We start from the raw sequence: 14083 nt of genomic DNA on the forward strand, positions 1-14083 counted from the left end.
GCTGTTACACAGAAAAAAAAAAGTGTCAAAAAGCAAAGAAATGATAAGAAAAGAAGAGAAGAGAAGAGAAGAGAAGAGAAAAGAAAAGAAGAGAAGAGAAAAAAGAAGAGAAAAGAAAAGAGAGAGGGAAGGAGGGAGGGAGAGAGAGAGATGTGAAAAATCAGTGTGTTCAGATATTTCCTTTTTCAGTAACTTTGGTAGGACTTGAGGGCAAGAGATATTAATCTATATTCTGGCCAGTACTATTGCTATGAGACAGTTGCTTATCTCTCAGGATATTAAGTCGGGAGTTTCATGTCTTCTGCTAGCATCTGGGAAGATGTAACAAACTACCTTGTTAGCATGCAGGTCATATTAAATCTCAACATCTTCACACCTCCCCTCTGTCACAAGGTGAAATGTTTAAGAATCGTACCCAGAGCTCTTTAGCTCTGGTATGCACATCCTTTACCCAGGGTGGTGTTGTTTCAGGAGTTGCTGGGGTTAACATTTGATGACATTCTACCCTGGGCTTTCCTTCATACCTATGGGCCACTAGACCTGACCTCAGTTTTCAAGTTTGGGGAATGGGTGACCTATTCGGAACAAACAGAACAACTTTATTTATTCTAGGTTAGCAGGAACACTTTTCCTGTTTAATCATGCTCTTTTCTGTAACTCTGTTTCTCGTGAGAGTCAGGATTGTGCCAGGTAGAGTTATATGATGGTACGACTGGAACACCTTAGACACTTCTTCATAAATAAAGAGCTAGTTTTTAGCAATTTGAGGAATGCTGACCAAATCCTACATTAAAAACACTTGCCTTTATTCATCTGTTCTGGGCCACTTGAGTGTTAGGATCTCAAGATGACATTTTCCACCGATTTCTAATCCTTCAATTAGCTGTGTAAGACGTTTCAGTTGCTATTTCTAATCTCAGGTGTTCCAAGCCTCCCCATTGTTTATTTAGGTCTCTTCCTCTCATTGTTTACACATCCTTTTTATCTCTTTGTTCACTAGAGCTAGAGAAACAGCTGCCATCCTGGGGCTGGAGAGAGAGGAAACAGGAGACCGTGGAGAAATGAGGCCATTTTCATTTATCATGTTCCCAAAGGACTGTTCCACCAGAAGGCCTGATGATTTGTTTAGGATTTTCATCAAAATGATTGCATGCCACCCTCGAAATAGCCCTCTGAGGACACTGAGGCCTGAGGAGATTAAGTGACGGGGCCAACATTACACTGTAGTTATAGCAGTCCTGTGCTAGAATTCCTTTCCATACCCTGGATGCTGGCAAATTCGGAGGGGAGTTCCAAGGAGGTGGCTGATAAGAGCCTTAGCACAAAGACTCTTTGATTATGGCAGAGTCTGCCCAGGATATCCAAGAAGTCAGAAAGTCAAGGGCAAACAGCAAGATAAATCAGTCCTCTTCTGTGTAATGTTTCCATCCAGAAAGGTGGGGCTCAAGGAAACATTTGGGATGTTTAAGGACTGGTGTATTGCAAAATTGTGGGGATTACGGAAGTTCCCCTAGCCTTTGCTATCTTCTCCTTGAGCTCCTTCAGCAGCTATTGACACTGCATGCAAAGAGGATACTTGGGTCATTGGAGAATAGATTCTCTAGGCTGGGGTCTACTTCAGTTGAAGCCAGAGATGGTGGGAAAAAAATAAGTTCAGAAAGGGAATAGGGTTTCCTCCACACCAAACTAGTCAAGGAGGACTAGAGATAGAAAAGGTGGGCTCTGGGGGGTCACAAGCATCTATAACCAGTGGCTCTCAGCCTTCTTTAATGCTGTGACGCTTTAATACAGTGCCCCATATTGTGGTGACCTCCAACCATAAAATTATTTTTATTGATACTTCATAACTATAATTTTGCTACTCTATGAATCATAATATCTGTGTTTTCCAATGATCTTAGGCCTGTGAAAGGGTCATTCAACCCTAAAAAGATCACAACCCACAATTTAAGAACTACTGATCTACATGGTAAGGAGGGTCCTGAGCAAGTTGACTCCAGGTTCCTTTTCTTGACTTGTGTGTCTGCCTGAAGATGCAAGAGAAAAGAAAATAGTTTATTTCTGGCCTGCTAACCCCCTCTTATATTTTTCTCGCTATTGACTGGAAAAATTCATAATAGATAGAAATAGTTCCACAGGGTGTTACTCTGATTCTCTTAGCTTGCTATCTGTCTATTTGGGTGGGGTCCTCCATGTATCTTTGCCCATTATCAAATTGTGTGGCTCATTTCTGACATAATCAAATTCTACAGCTAAATACATATGTGTGTATGTTACCTGTATATATCTATAACAGAAAGCATATAAGTAAATGTCAAATGTTAACAATTTATAGATAAAGGGCATGCTGGTGTTTATCACCATTTGCTTTCAATGTGTAGCATTTTTCCAAAAAAAAAAAAATTGGGACTAATGTCCATAACTGGCTGAGTCTGCCTTCCTGACCAGGTGAGAATGAGTAAAGTACTGGACATGTTAGACATCATAGCTGACAGGCCCAGCACAGTCGAACACTCCCCTCTGGAAGTCCAGCATTAGGGAAAACTGACCAGGTAGAAAGTCGACTGAACAGGAGAAAAACAAAACAAGTTCTTCATGTGGAATAAGTAGCTCTGCATACCAGTGTTTCCCAAAGCATGACACGTGACCCCTGAATCACTTTCATCCTAGGGTGCATTAACCCTTCAGATTTTTGTACCTATACTTCCGAGCTACAGAATCAGAATTTGGGGACTGGGGTTGGGAAAACAACCTTGTTAGTATGCTCTCCACTTATTTCTGTGCTCGCTCAAGTGGAGACTCAGCTATATTCTTCCTCTGAGTTATTGCCCATCTCTAGAAAAATTTTCCCCAATTTTCTGCTCAGGAGTTAAAAGCTTACTTCATCCTTAGAGGCTAAACTCCGATACACCTGCCTTCATAAAGCTTTTCTTGATTTCCTGTTTCCTTAACTCCAATACTCTTCAAATGAGAGAAGTGAACAATACGATGGGTATATAAAGTGGGATATAGGTATCTCTTGGGATATGGGAAGGATTAGATGAAGTATGGGAGGTATTAATACTTAGTCCCAAATTCTTACTTGAAAAGTATGTTACAATTGAAAGTAACCTTGATAGCAGAAGATTTGTGGCTTTCTCTACACCGAGGGGTGCTTGCCAGAAGCATGGATGGGTCTGAAGCCAAGGTGCAGGTCAGTAGATCTGAGAAAGCATGGTGGGGACAGTCAGGCCATCTAGATCTTGCTTGGGGTATTAGGCTGAGTTGTCTTGGGTGTTCTCCAGTAGGTGTGTGCTTTCTCTCTTCCTTTGATGGAAGTCACTGGCTTCATGATCAGAAGGCAGACTTACTCCTCCCCAGCTAGTGCTCTTCACCAGTTCTCGAGGGTACCTGATTTCCTGGAGGAAACAGAAAGGCAAAGCCATCATATGCTGCTTACATTCTTTCTGTGAACCAAGGTATTTACACAGCATAGACTCTGTAATTGTGCACATGCAGAATCCATGCCTGTGCATGCCTGTATGTTTACCCAGTACTTCCTGTTAAATTGCTTCTGCACCATGGTCCTTTACAGTGAACTTCAGTAGAGTCATGCTGAAACCAAGGATGCTCTTGCAGATTATCAAGTTGATGGAGGATGGAACAGGGCCATGAAAGCCTTCAGCCGCATTAAGTTCCTAAGAATCAATCCATCCCACACACGTAACTAAATAAAGAATAATTGCTAACTATTGGGGCAAGTGAATAATCTGCCATAGAGCCCTGGCCAAGAGCGACTGATGTTTGGTAAGGCCAGACTGACCTGGAATAGAGCTTAGCAGCTCTTGTGGTGGTGGCTCCTCCTCCGTTGTGAGTTTGCATAGGGCAGCACTCCAGTGTAACTTAGAGGACCAACTTAAGTTCAGATGTTGTCTGTCCCAACGGCATGGGGAGAGGGCAAGAATAAATGCCCTGGAAAAATTGTCTAATGAACCAAACAAACAGAACCAGCAATATTGAATTTATGAGAGGCCAAACAACATGGGTGAATATGGTACCAGCAAAAGGACACCTTGGAAATCCATTTAATGTCTTGCTCAGTCTGTTCCAGAACTGAGCCCATAACGGCTGCTGTCCATGTGTGTTCTGCAGGAGCAGGCTTGCTGTGACTCTGTGTAAACTAGTGATAGGTGCTGTAGGTTTTTCAGGTTTGTGTGTAGAAGGCTGGGTTACATAGATTGAAGCCATGGTCTCCAACACTGAACCCACCCTGCCTGTGGCAGTCCAAGGAGTCTGTGCTTCTCCACATAGCTTCTGCTACATAGGTTTGAATGCCACTGACTGATGTAGCATGTGTCCTTGTCAGCAAAGCTCTCAGCATGCTGAGACATTCCCTGTTCTCCTCTGCTTTCAGATGTGGTTTAACAACAGGAGAGCCAAACAGAGGGCCAGGGAGAAGAAAGCAATGCTCAGGAGCACAGCAGGTGGGAATCAGGACCACATTTGCATGATGGACCCAGAGGAGCCCTAGGGGACCAAACCTCCAGGAGCCACAAGGAGATGGGCTGTGTGCAGTCACAGTTTAACCACTCATGAGGGAAAGCCACCTTTCTCTGTCTCCATTCCCACCACAGCAACAATAAAGAGGAAAATTTCTGTATATTTCCTTCTGACTGTGGCATGTAGATGCAAACCAATCCATAAATGCGATGCAAACAGATTGACAAAGAGGTCTTCCTGCTGGAGGCAGCATGCCTGTGTCACCTTCAGTGGCCACTGCACATCACAGCTGTTTCTGTGGCTCACATTATTAGCAGGGAAGGATCGTTGCACCTCTCACTACTGCAGACCACACCCCTGTTCTGTTCTGACCATGTGGGAGCAGATACAAGTTCATGGGAGTCCCAGTTGTCCCCATAGGCTGATGGTGAGTTTCCATTCAGTACGGCCCCTTCCCTAGCTCATGCGTTCAGTAAGACTGTTGGTCTCAACTTCCTCAAGGCCAGTCTCAGGATTCAGGAGAGCGGGCAGGTAAATGGTCAACTCAAAAGTAACAGGAGACTCTATCCTGTGTTGGCTAAAGGGGAGCAGGCTTCCTTTCCTATTCTCTTAACCCTGAACAGACACAATATATTTGTATATATTTTTCATCAGTTATCTCTGAAATTTAGGAATTGAATAAACTCTGTAACTTACTGTGTTACAGAAAAAAATGGAGACATCAGGGCCAATTGATAGAAACGAATGTGGTGTTGCTATAGTTGCTTTGAGAAAGTGTGTTGTGAGTGACATGGAACTTAAGCCCATCTCTCGACAGTTGCTTCTGATTCTTGGGTCATCATGTAACCAGCATCACTGAGACGGAAAGCCAATGTCTTTCCGCAGTCAGAAGAATCTAAGGCAGGGCTTTATGCATGCTAGACAAGCATGCTGCCTATGCGGTACAGTCTTGAGCCCTAAATGGGGGGTCTTCCCAAACTTGGGCACAATGAGAAAGACAAACATCTTCAGCTCTTGAACACCTTATCGAGATTAGTTGCACGTTATCCACAGAAAGACAGGAAAGGACAGGAAACATACGTGTGCAGATTTGCCCCTGAGTGAGTTTACCAAAACTCTGAGGTTAGCCTATGGATGAGAGACAAACTCTTATTCCGGCACTAGGGCTACCAAATATTCCCAAACCAAATAATGAACTGGATGTGCATATGCTACATATTTATGCCTTTCTAGTCTTATAGTGACCAGAGCATGTTGGGAAAAGGTGGCTGCCACGGGATCAGACTAGCCACAGGTCAGTGAAGGGGCTACATGACTGACAGTTCTGGGATGGAGACCAAGGCACAAAAGCCAGCTCTTGACACTTTGACCTTTCAGTGTGTATGTGTGCATGTGCATGCTTGTGTGTGTGTGCGTGTGCGTGGTGTGTGTGTGTGTGTGTGCTCAAAACAACCGTGAGGAAGTTCAGCGCACATATGAAAATTCTCACAGTTTTTACCAGAACTTATCAAAGCCTGACAGTATTACTCAAATCCCGGAGTCCCCTCTCTGCTACACCCCATCTCCATCCCGCGCCCAGTAGCCCTTCCAAAGGTGAGTCCTCTGCTCTGTCTGCTGAGCCAGCAGGGCCTGCAATTCTACCAAGCCACCCATAAAGGCCAACATGGAAGCACGATACACTATGTGCGCTTCACTTTCTGTGAAAGCCCTAAGGAAGAACCTCCCAGAAAAGCAGGTCTGGGCCATGTCCCAGGGACTCAATCACTCTTCCCAGACCAAGAGATATTTTCTGCACAGGCTTCAAAAGCAACCGAGGGATCGATGATTACTTCCGGTTAAACGGTCCACTTCCTGAGGAAGTTACCTCAGCAGGGCAAAAGACCCCACCAAGTTGCAACCTGGAAGGCTCCATCAACACCTCACTCGCCCCGGCCTACAATCACATCATATTCAGTGCAGCTCCAAAGAGCTCTCAGTTTTCCTCTTCAGAGGCTCAACCCATAGCAACTGTTCCGGAAGTCAGCAAGGGGCGCCCTGATTGGCTGAGACAAGCGGGGTCCTTTCCCCTGGGCTAGATGGGAGCTCCCTCCTCCCGGAACTCTAGGGGGCTCCAGCTCAGAGACTGAGGAAGCTCGAGGGGCCGCGGACGTCCAGCGACTTTGATAGACTCCACGTCATGGAGCGTGGAAACCCCACCTACCCACCCCATGTGGCGCCTAAGGAGGAGAAGCAGAAGGGTCAGTGCAGGTTAGGGGTGGTGGGTTGGCCACATCCCCGAGGGAAGGAGTGTCCCTCGGGGCTGCCTCGAGAGGCTCTGTACACCTGACTTGACCTCATGGCGACTTTGCCCCACCCTAGTTCCTGTCACCTGATCTTTCTGTGTCCTCACTTTCAGGTGCAAAAGCCCCCCTGGTCTTCCCTGCTGGTGAGGAAAGAAATGGGGAAGATTCGCATGACTGGTGGTCCCCTGGGCTGGGAGCCTGGGCAGCAGAATGGGGCGGAGTAGAAGGACCAGGGGAACTGGGGAGAAAGGAGAAGAATGGAGCCAGTCCTTCTGCTGTAGACACCTCTGGCGTCAGGGGTGACTGGACCCAAAAGGGTGCCAGCAGCAGTAGCCAGAAAAATGAGCGTCGGCCTCAGAAGCGGGTCCCTTTGTGTAGGTGGGGCACCGAGGACGTGCACCCTGTGCCAGTGCTGGTGCCTCGTGCCCAGCGGAGGCAGCGTGTGGTATCCCGATCCCGGGGACAGTCTGTGTCTCTAAAGGTGCCCAGTGTACAGCCTGTGCCCATTACTGTGTCCCATAAGCGGCGTATGCCAATCAGTGTTCCGCAGCCCCAGTCTATTCCTGGGCCCCATGTGCAACCTATACCAATCAGTGTGCCCCGGGCGCAGCCCATGCCCATTCCTGTGCCTCGTGTGCAGAGTGTGCCAGTTACTGTGCCCCCATCACAGCCTATGCCAATCTCGATGCCCCATGTCCAGCCTGTGGCCTATTCTCTTTCCCATGTACAACCTGTGCACATTCCTTTGCACCATGTACAGTCTTTGCCAACTCATGTGTCCCAGGCACTTCCTATGCCTGTTCCTGTGCCCCACGTACAGCCTGGGCCAATCACTGTGCCTCACGCACATCCTATACCTCTTCCTGTGCCCCATGTACAACCTTTGCCTTTTCCTGTGCCACAGGTCCAGTCTGTGCCAGTTAGGGTGCCCTACATACAAACTGTGCCAGTCACTGTGCCTCTCACACAGCCTATGCCTGTTCCTGTGCCACAGGCTCAGTCTATGCCTGTTACTGTGCCACAGGCACAGTCTATGCCTGTTACTGTGCCCCACATGCAGCCTATGCAAATCGACGTACCTCAAACACAGCCTATGCCAGCTCCTGTGTCCAGTGCACAACATAGAGCAGTTAACGAGCCTAGCATACCACGTATGCCAGTGCCTGGTGAACTACCTACATCAGTCCCGATGGCCTGTGTCCCGCCCATACCAATTGCAGTACCCCGCATACGGCCGGTTTTGGTGTCCACTGTACAGCCTGTGCCAGTGCTGGTGCCCCACCGCCCCCTCCGGGACAGATTTACAGAGCCACAGCTGCAGGAGCTGGAACAGGTTTTCCAGAGAAACCACTGTCTCCGTGCTGAAGAAGGGTAAGCATAGTGAGACGTCAGTGCTTTAAGGAGGGAGCAAGCTGGTACAGAGGCCTCTGACCCTCTGGCAGCTGTCCTTCTTGTCTTCATTTATTAGAAACTTTAAATTACATTTTAAGTGTTTTTTATTGCCTAGGTTTATTTTTTTTTTCAATCCGGGGTGGAGGCAAGATATGTGCCCCATGTTTGGATGTCAGGGGCCAGCGTTAACTGACTTGCTCCTCTTCTTCCACTGTGTGGGCCCTGGGCTCAAAATCAGGCTCTGCTGCAAGCAGGATTATCAGCTGAGTAATCTTGCCTGTCTCCACATTGCCTTCTATAACACACACACACACAAAGCTGCACAAATGCACAGGCACTCATGCACTCACACAGTAAATGAAGCAATGTAGCATGTAGTTTTCCTGATGAGCAGCATGCTGGACATCATCATGTGCTCAGTGGATGTTAGGAATCCTCATATGATCTCCATGAAATAATCCTCTTTTCTTTGCAATTCTCCTTTCACCATTGCAGAGGTCTTCACACAGGCTTTTCTCAGGTGTACCTGTTTCTGTAGACCTTCTTTGTATTGTGTTAATTTGAGACAGCTTTAAGCTCCAACACAGCCAGTATTAAGAGCATTTTCTCTGTCTACATTAGTGGTTTTCAAGTGTGTTATTAGATATGGACTTAGGTTTTTATGTCTCTTGATAGTACCTTGCTAATGAATCACACTCACTTGTACAAATTGAGTGTCCTAGAGGGTAGGAGATTGAGACAAATATTTTCTTAAATATAAACTGTCCTTTATGCTTCACTTCATCTGTGGTGCCAAATATTGAATATCTGTCATTTTTTGTCTCAGAAAACAGCTGGCAAGGGGAATGGGTGTGACTGAGGCCAAGTTGCAGGTGAGTAAGAAACAAAAAGCCATTTGACATCCCAGCCATTGGAGAACTTCCTTCAGAGCTCAGATATGGTTGTTCTGTTCCTGAAGTTACACTGTTCATTTTGTGTCACTGTATGTCACAATGACTAGTTTTAAACAGTTCTTTTAAAGTCTCTCTCTCTCTCTGTCTCTGTTTCTGTCTCTCTCACTGTCTCTGTCTCTGTTTCTCTCTCTCTCTCTCTCTCTCTCTCTCTCTCTCTGTGTGTGTGTGTGTGTGTGTGTGTGAGTGTGTGTTTGCCAGCCATATGTTTGTGTAGCTATGGATGTCATGAGAAGATTCTGGATGCCCATAATTGGAGTTGCAAGTCATTGTGAGCCTGGAGCCATGCTTTCTGGGAATGGAATTCAGGTTCTGTGGAGCCCCGGCTGCTCTTAAATTTTTTTCTTTTCCTTTTTATTATTAATAGACATTTTCTTTATATACATTTCAAATGCTATCCCGAAAGTTCCCTATACCCTCTCTCCGCCCTGCTCCCCTACCCACCCACTCGCACTTCTTGGCCCTGGCTTTCCCCTGTACTGGGACATATAAAGTTTGCAATACCAAGGGGCCTCTCTTCCCAGTGATGGCCAACTAGGCCATCTTCTGTTACATATGCAGCTAGAGATATGAGCTCTGGGGGTACTGGTTAGTTCATATTGTTCCACCTACAGAGTTGCAGACCCCTTCAGCTCCTTGGGTGCTTTCTCTAGCTTCTCCATTGGGGGCCCTGTGTTCCATCTTATAGATAACTGTGAGCATCCACTTCTGTATTTGCCAAGCACTGGCATAGCCTCATACGAGACAGCTGTAACAGGGTCCCTTCAGCAAAATCTTTCTGGCATATGCAATAGTGTCTGGGTTTGGTGACTGATTATGGGATGGATCCCCAGGTGGAGTATTCTCTGGATAGTTCATCCTTTCATCTTAGCTCCAAACTTTGTCTCTCTAACTCCTTTCATGGGTGTTTTGTTCCCTATTCTAAGGAGGAATGAAGTATCCACCCATTGGTCTTCCCTTTTCTTGTGTTTTGCAAATTGTATCTTGAGTGTTCTATGTTTCTGGGCTAATATCCCCTTATCAGTGAGTAAATATTTAATGACTTCCTTTGTGATTGGGTTACCTCACTAAGGATGATATCCTCCAGATACATCCATTTGTCCAAGAATTTCATAAATCCATTGTTTTTAATAGCTGAGTAGTACTAAATTGTGTAAATTACCACATTTTCTGTATCCATTCCTCTGTTGAGGGACATCTGGGTTCTTTCCAGTTTCTGGCTATTAAAAATAAGGCTGCTATGAACATAGTGGACCATGTGTCCTTATTACCAGTTAGAACTGCTTCTGGGTATATGCCCAGGAGAAGTATTGCTGGATCTTCCAGGAGTATTATGTCCAATTTTCTGAGGAACCTTCAGACTGACTTCCAGAGTGGTTGTACGAGCTTGCAATCCTACCAGCAGTGGAGGAGTGTTCCTCTTTCTCCACATCCTCGCCAGCATCTGCTGTCACCTGAGTTTTTGATCTTAGCCATTCTGACTGGAGTGAAGTGGAATCTCAAGGTTGTTTTGATTTGCATTTCCCTGATGATTAAGGATGTTGAACATTTTTTCAGGTGCTTCTCAGCCATTCAGTATTCCTCAGTTGAGAACTCTTTGTTTAGCTCTGAACCCCATTTTTAATGGGGTTATTTGAATTTCTGGAGTCCAGCTTCTTGAGTTCTTTGTATATATTGGATATTAGTCCCTTATCATATTTAGCAATGGTAAAAATCCTTTCCCAATCTGTTGGTAGCCTTTTTGTCTTGTTGACAGTGCCTTTCGCCTTACAGAAGCTTTGCAATTTTATGAGGTCCCATTTGTCGATTCTTGATCCTACAGCACAAGCCATTGCTGTTCTGTTCAGGAATTTTTCCCCTGTACCCATATCTTCGAGGCTTCCCCCCACTTTCTCCTCTATACGTTTCAGTGACTCTGGTTTTATGTGGAGTTCCTTAATCCACTTAGATTTGACCTTAGTACAAGGAGATAAGAATGGATCAATTCGCATTCTTCTACATGATAACCGCCAGTTGTGCCAGCACCATTTGTTGAAAATGCTGTCTTTTTTCCACTGGATGGTTTTAGCTCCCTTGTCAAAGATCAAGTGACCATAGGTGTGTGGATTCATTTCTGGGTCTTCAATTCTATTCCATTGATCTACCTGTCTGTCACTGTACCACTACCACGCAGTTTTTATCACAATTGCTCTGTAGTACAGCTTAATGTCAGGCATGGTGATTCCACCAGAGGTTCTTTTATTGTTGAGAATAGTTTTTGCTATCCTAGGTTTTTTATTTTTCCAGATGAATTTGCAAATTGCCCTTTCTATCTCAGTGAAGAATTGAGTTGGGATTTTGATGGGGATTGCATTGAATGTGTAGATTGCTTTTGGCAGGATAGCCATTTTTACTATATTAATCCTGCCAATCTATGAGTGCTCTTAAATTTTGGGCCATTTCAGCAGGTTCCTCAAAATAATTTTTCAGACCTGTGGTCTTTGTGGGTAGAAAATAAGTTCAGAAGGCTCACTATGCAGACTGGGCACAATTCACATGGAATGTACCTTGCAGGGACAATTTTAATGTATGGAAGTTCCCAGGCAGAGCTCAGCACCCAGAAAACTGAAGTTGAACAGGGACCTGGGGTGTGGGAATGTAGGAAGGACACATTCTAAAAGGCTAGTCCTCAGGCTAGTGCCTACTGAAACCATGCAGATAAGGACACCCATCAAGATAACTCTCGTGACCACACAGGTGCATCTGCCCGAAAGTGCTGATAAGAAACTTCAGAGGGCTCCAGAGTAGAGATAGAAACCAGGTGTGCAGTGCTTGGCTGATTGTTCCGGAACTATTTTGCAATGCTGGGGCAAGAAGCCTGGGGCTCCCACATTCTAGGCAAGCCCTGCACTCAGTACCAGGCCTTCAGCCCCTCACAGAATTACAGCAGTGTGACACCAGGGTCTTCTGAGCAAGATAATATTAATAATATAAATTCTATTGATGTAAAGTATAGAGGGCAACTAATATTACATGATGTGGTTTCTGATGTATAATCCTGATTATGATACAGAACTAATCCCTGTTCCCTCTCATTGTAGAGATGGTTTAAGAAGAGGAGAGTGCAGTTCAGGAGAGAACACAGTCAGTCAAGGATGAATGATGATGCCCCACCCAGGACCCACTCCACCTCTCTGAAGATGGCGCAGGAGCCCTAGTGTACCACCCTTGACCAGGAGCCACTTGCTTTCTTCCACCAAAGTGTTATTGCATCTTTATTCCCTAAGCACTTGAATGTGAAATAAATAGATTCTCAGGTTTATTTGCCCCATGTGTCTTCTGGATTGGTATGGTAGGGGTGGCCCTGGTCAAGGAGCTGTATTTGTGTATTTAATAATTAACTAATTAATTTGTTTTTATTAATTGTTCCATTCGTTTACATCTCAGATGCTATCCTAATTCCCGGTTACCCCCTCCACCAACCTTTCCCCCCATACCAGGATATCCCACTTCCCACTTACCCCTCCACCAATCCCCCATCTCACATCTGCCAACCCCCCCTCTTTGCCTGTATGAGAGTGCACCCCCACCCTCCCAAGTCTCCTGCCCTACCACTCCAGCATCCCCTTACTCTGTAGCATTAAACCTCCCCAGGACCCTCCCATTGCTGCCAGGCAAGGCTATCCTCTGACACATATGTATCTGTAGCCGTGGATCCCTCCCAGTCCAGTCCTTGGTTGGTGGTCTAGTTTCTGGGATAGTCAGGCAAGCCTATGTTGTTCTTCCAATGGGGTTGCAATTCCCTTCAGTTCCTCCATTCTTTCTGCCAGTTCCCTCACCAGGTTTCCTGAGTTCAGCCTGATGTTTGGCTCCATGCATCCTCATTTGCATTGGTCAGTTGCTGGCTGGACATCCCCAGGAACTGTCATATCCGGTTCCTGTCAGTAAGTGTCTCTTGACCACAGCAACAGAGTTGGGTTTGGTGTCTGCAGACATGATGGATGTATCGCCAGGTGGTGCGTTCCCTGTTGGCCCTTCCTTCAGTCTCTGTTTCATTTTTGTCCCTGCACTTCCTTTGGACAGGAACATTTCTGGGTTAAAAACTTTGAGATGTGTGGGTGGCCCCATCCCTCGACCAGGGGCAGTTCCTATCTACTGGAAGTGGTCTAGACAGGTTCTACCCCCCCTTCTCTGTGCATTATGGCTAAAATCAGTCCCATTGGTCCCAGGAGCCTCAAGTTTCTCTGGTGTTTGGGGCCCTCAGAGGCTATCCCTCACAACAAGGTCTCCTTCTGTGGGGTGATGTTACTGAGTGACAGTCAGTAGCCATTTAATATCACAGAAGGTTGTCAGATGTCACAGTGAGCTTGCAATTCCCCATACATTGTTCTGTCCTCTATTGTGACCTCTCCCTCCTCATCCTGGTCAGATTGTACCCCAGATGTGCAAAAGTGACATGGAAAATCCCCAAGCAAAGACAGCCTCCATCCAGACAGAGTCGGTTCCAGCCACTGGTAGGATTCCATGCCCACCACTGACTCTGAGAGAAACTTTTTGGGAGGTGTTTGTTTGAATGTTTGTATGTTTGCTTGTTTTGTGTGTGTGTGCTCGTGTGCGCGTTTTGTTTTCCTAGCATGTTAGAACTGGACAAACTGTCAGTGTTGCTGATGAGGACTTTTGTTGTTAACTACATAGAAGCTAGAGACATCTGGAAAGAGGGACTCTCCATTGAACAATGTCCGTGTAATTGTGTAAGCAATCCTGTGGGCATTTTCTTGATTACTGATTGATATGGGAAAGTCTCTCCGACTGTGGGAAGGACCAACCATGTGCAGGACATTCCGGAGCATGAAAAATGCAGGCTGAATAAGCCACGAGGGGCAAGCTGGTGAGCAGCATCTATTCATGGCCTCTGCCTTGGCTCCTGCCTCCTGTTCCTGCCTCCCCTTGCTAAGTGATAGACTGTGAACTCCAAAAGGGAAGAGACCCTTTCATCCCCAG

The 14083-nt window shown here is 45.9% G+C and overlaps 1 pseudogene; it reads left to right on the forward strand.

Annotated features, from left to right (window-relative positions):
- On the forward strand, positions 3138 to 12300 carry Rhox7-ps1 (reproductive homeobox 7, pseudogene 1; annotated as a pseudogene).

Source organism: Mus musculus, chromosome X (genome assembly GCF_000001635.26).
Source record: "Mus musculus strain C57BL/6J chromosome X, GRCm38.p6 C57BL/6J".
NCBI lineage: Eukaryota > Metazoa > Chordata > Mammalia > Rodentia > Muridae > Mus > Mus musculus.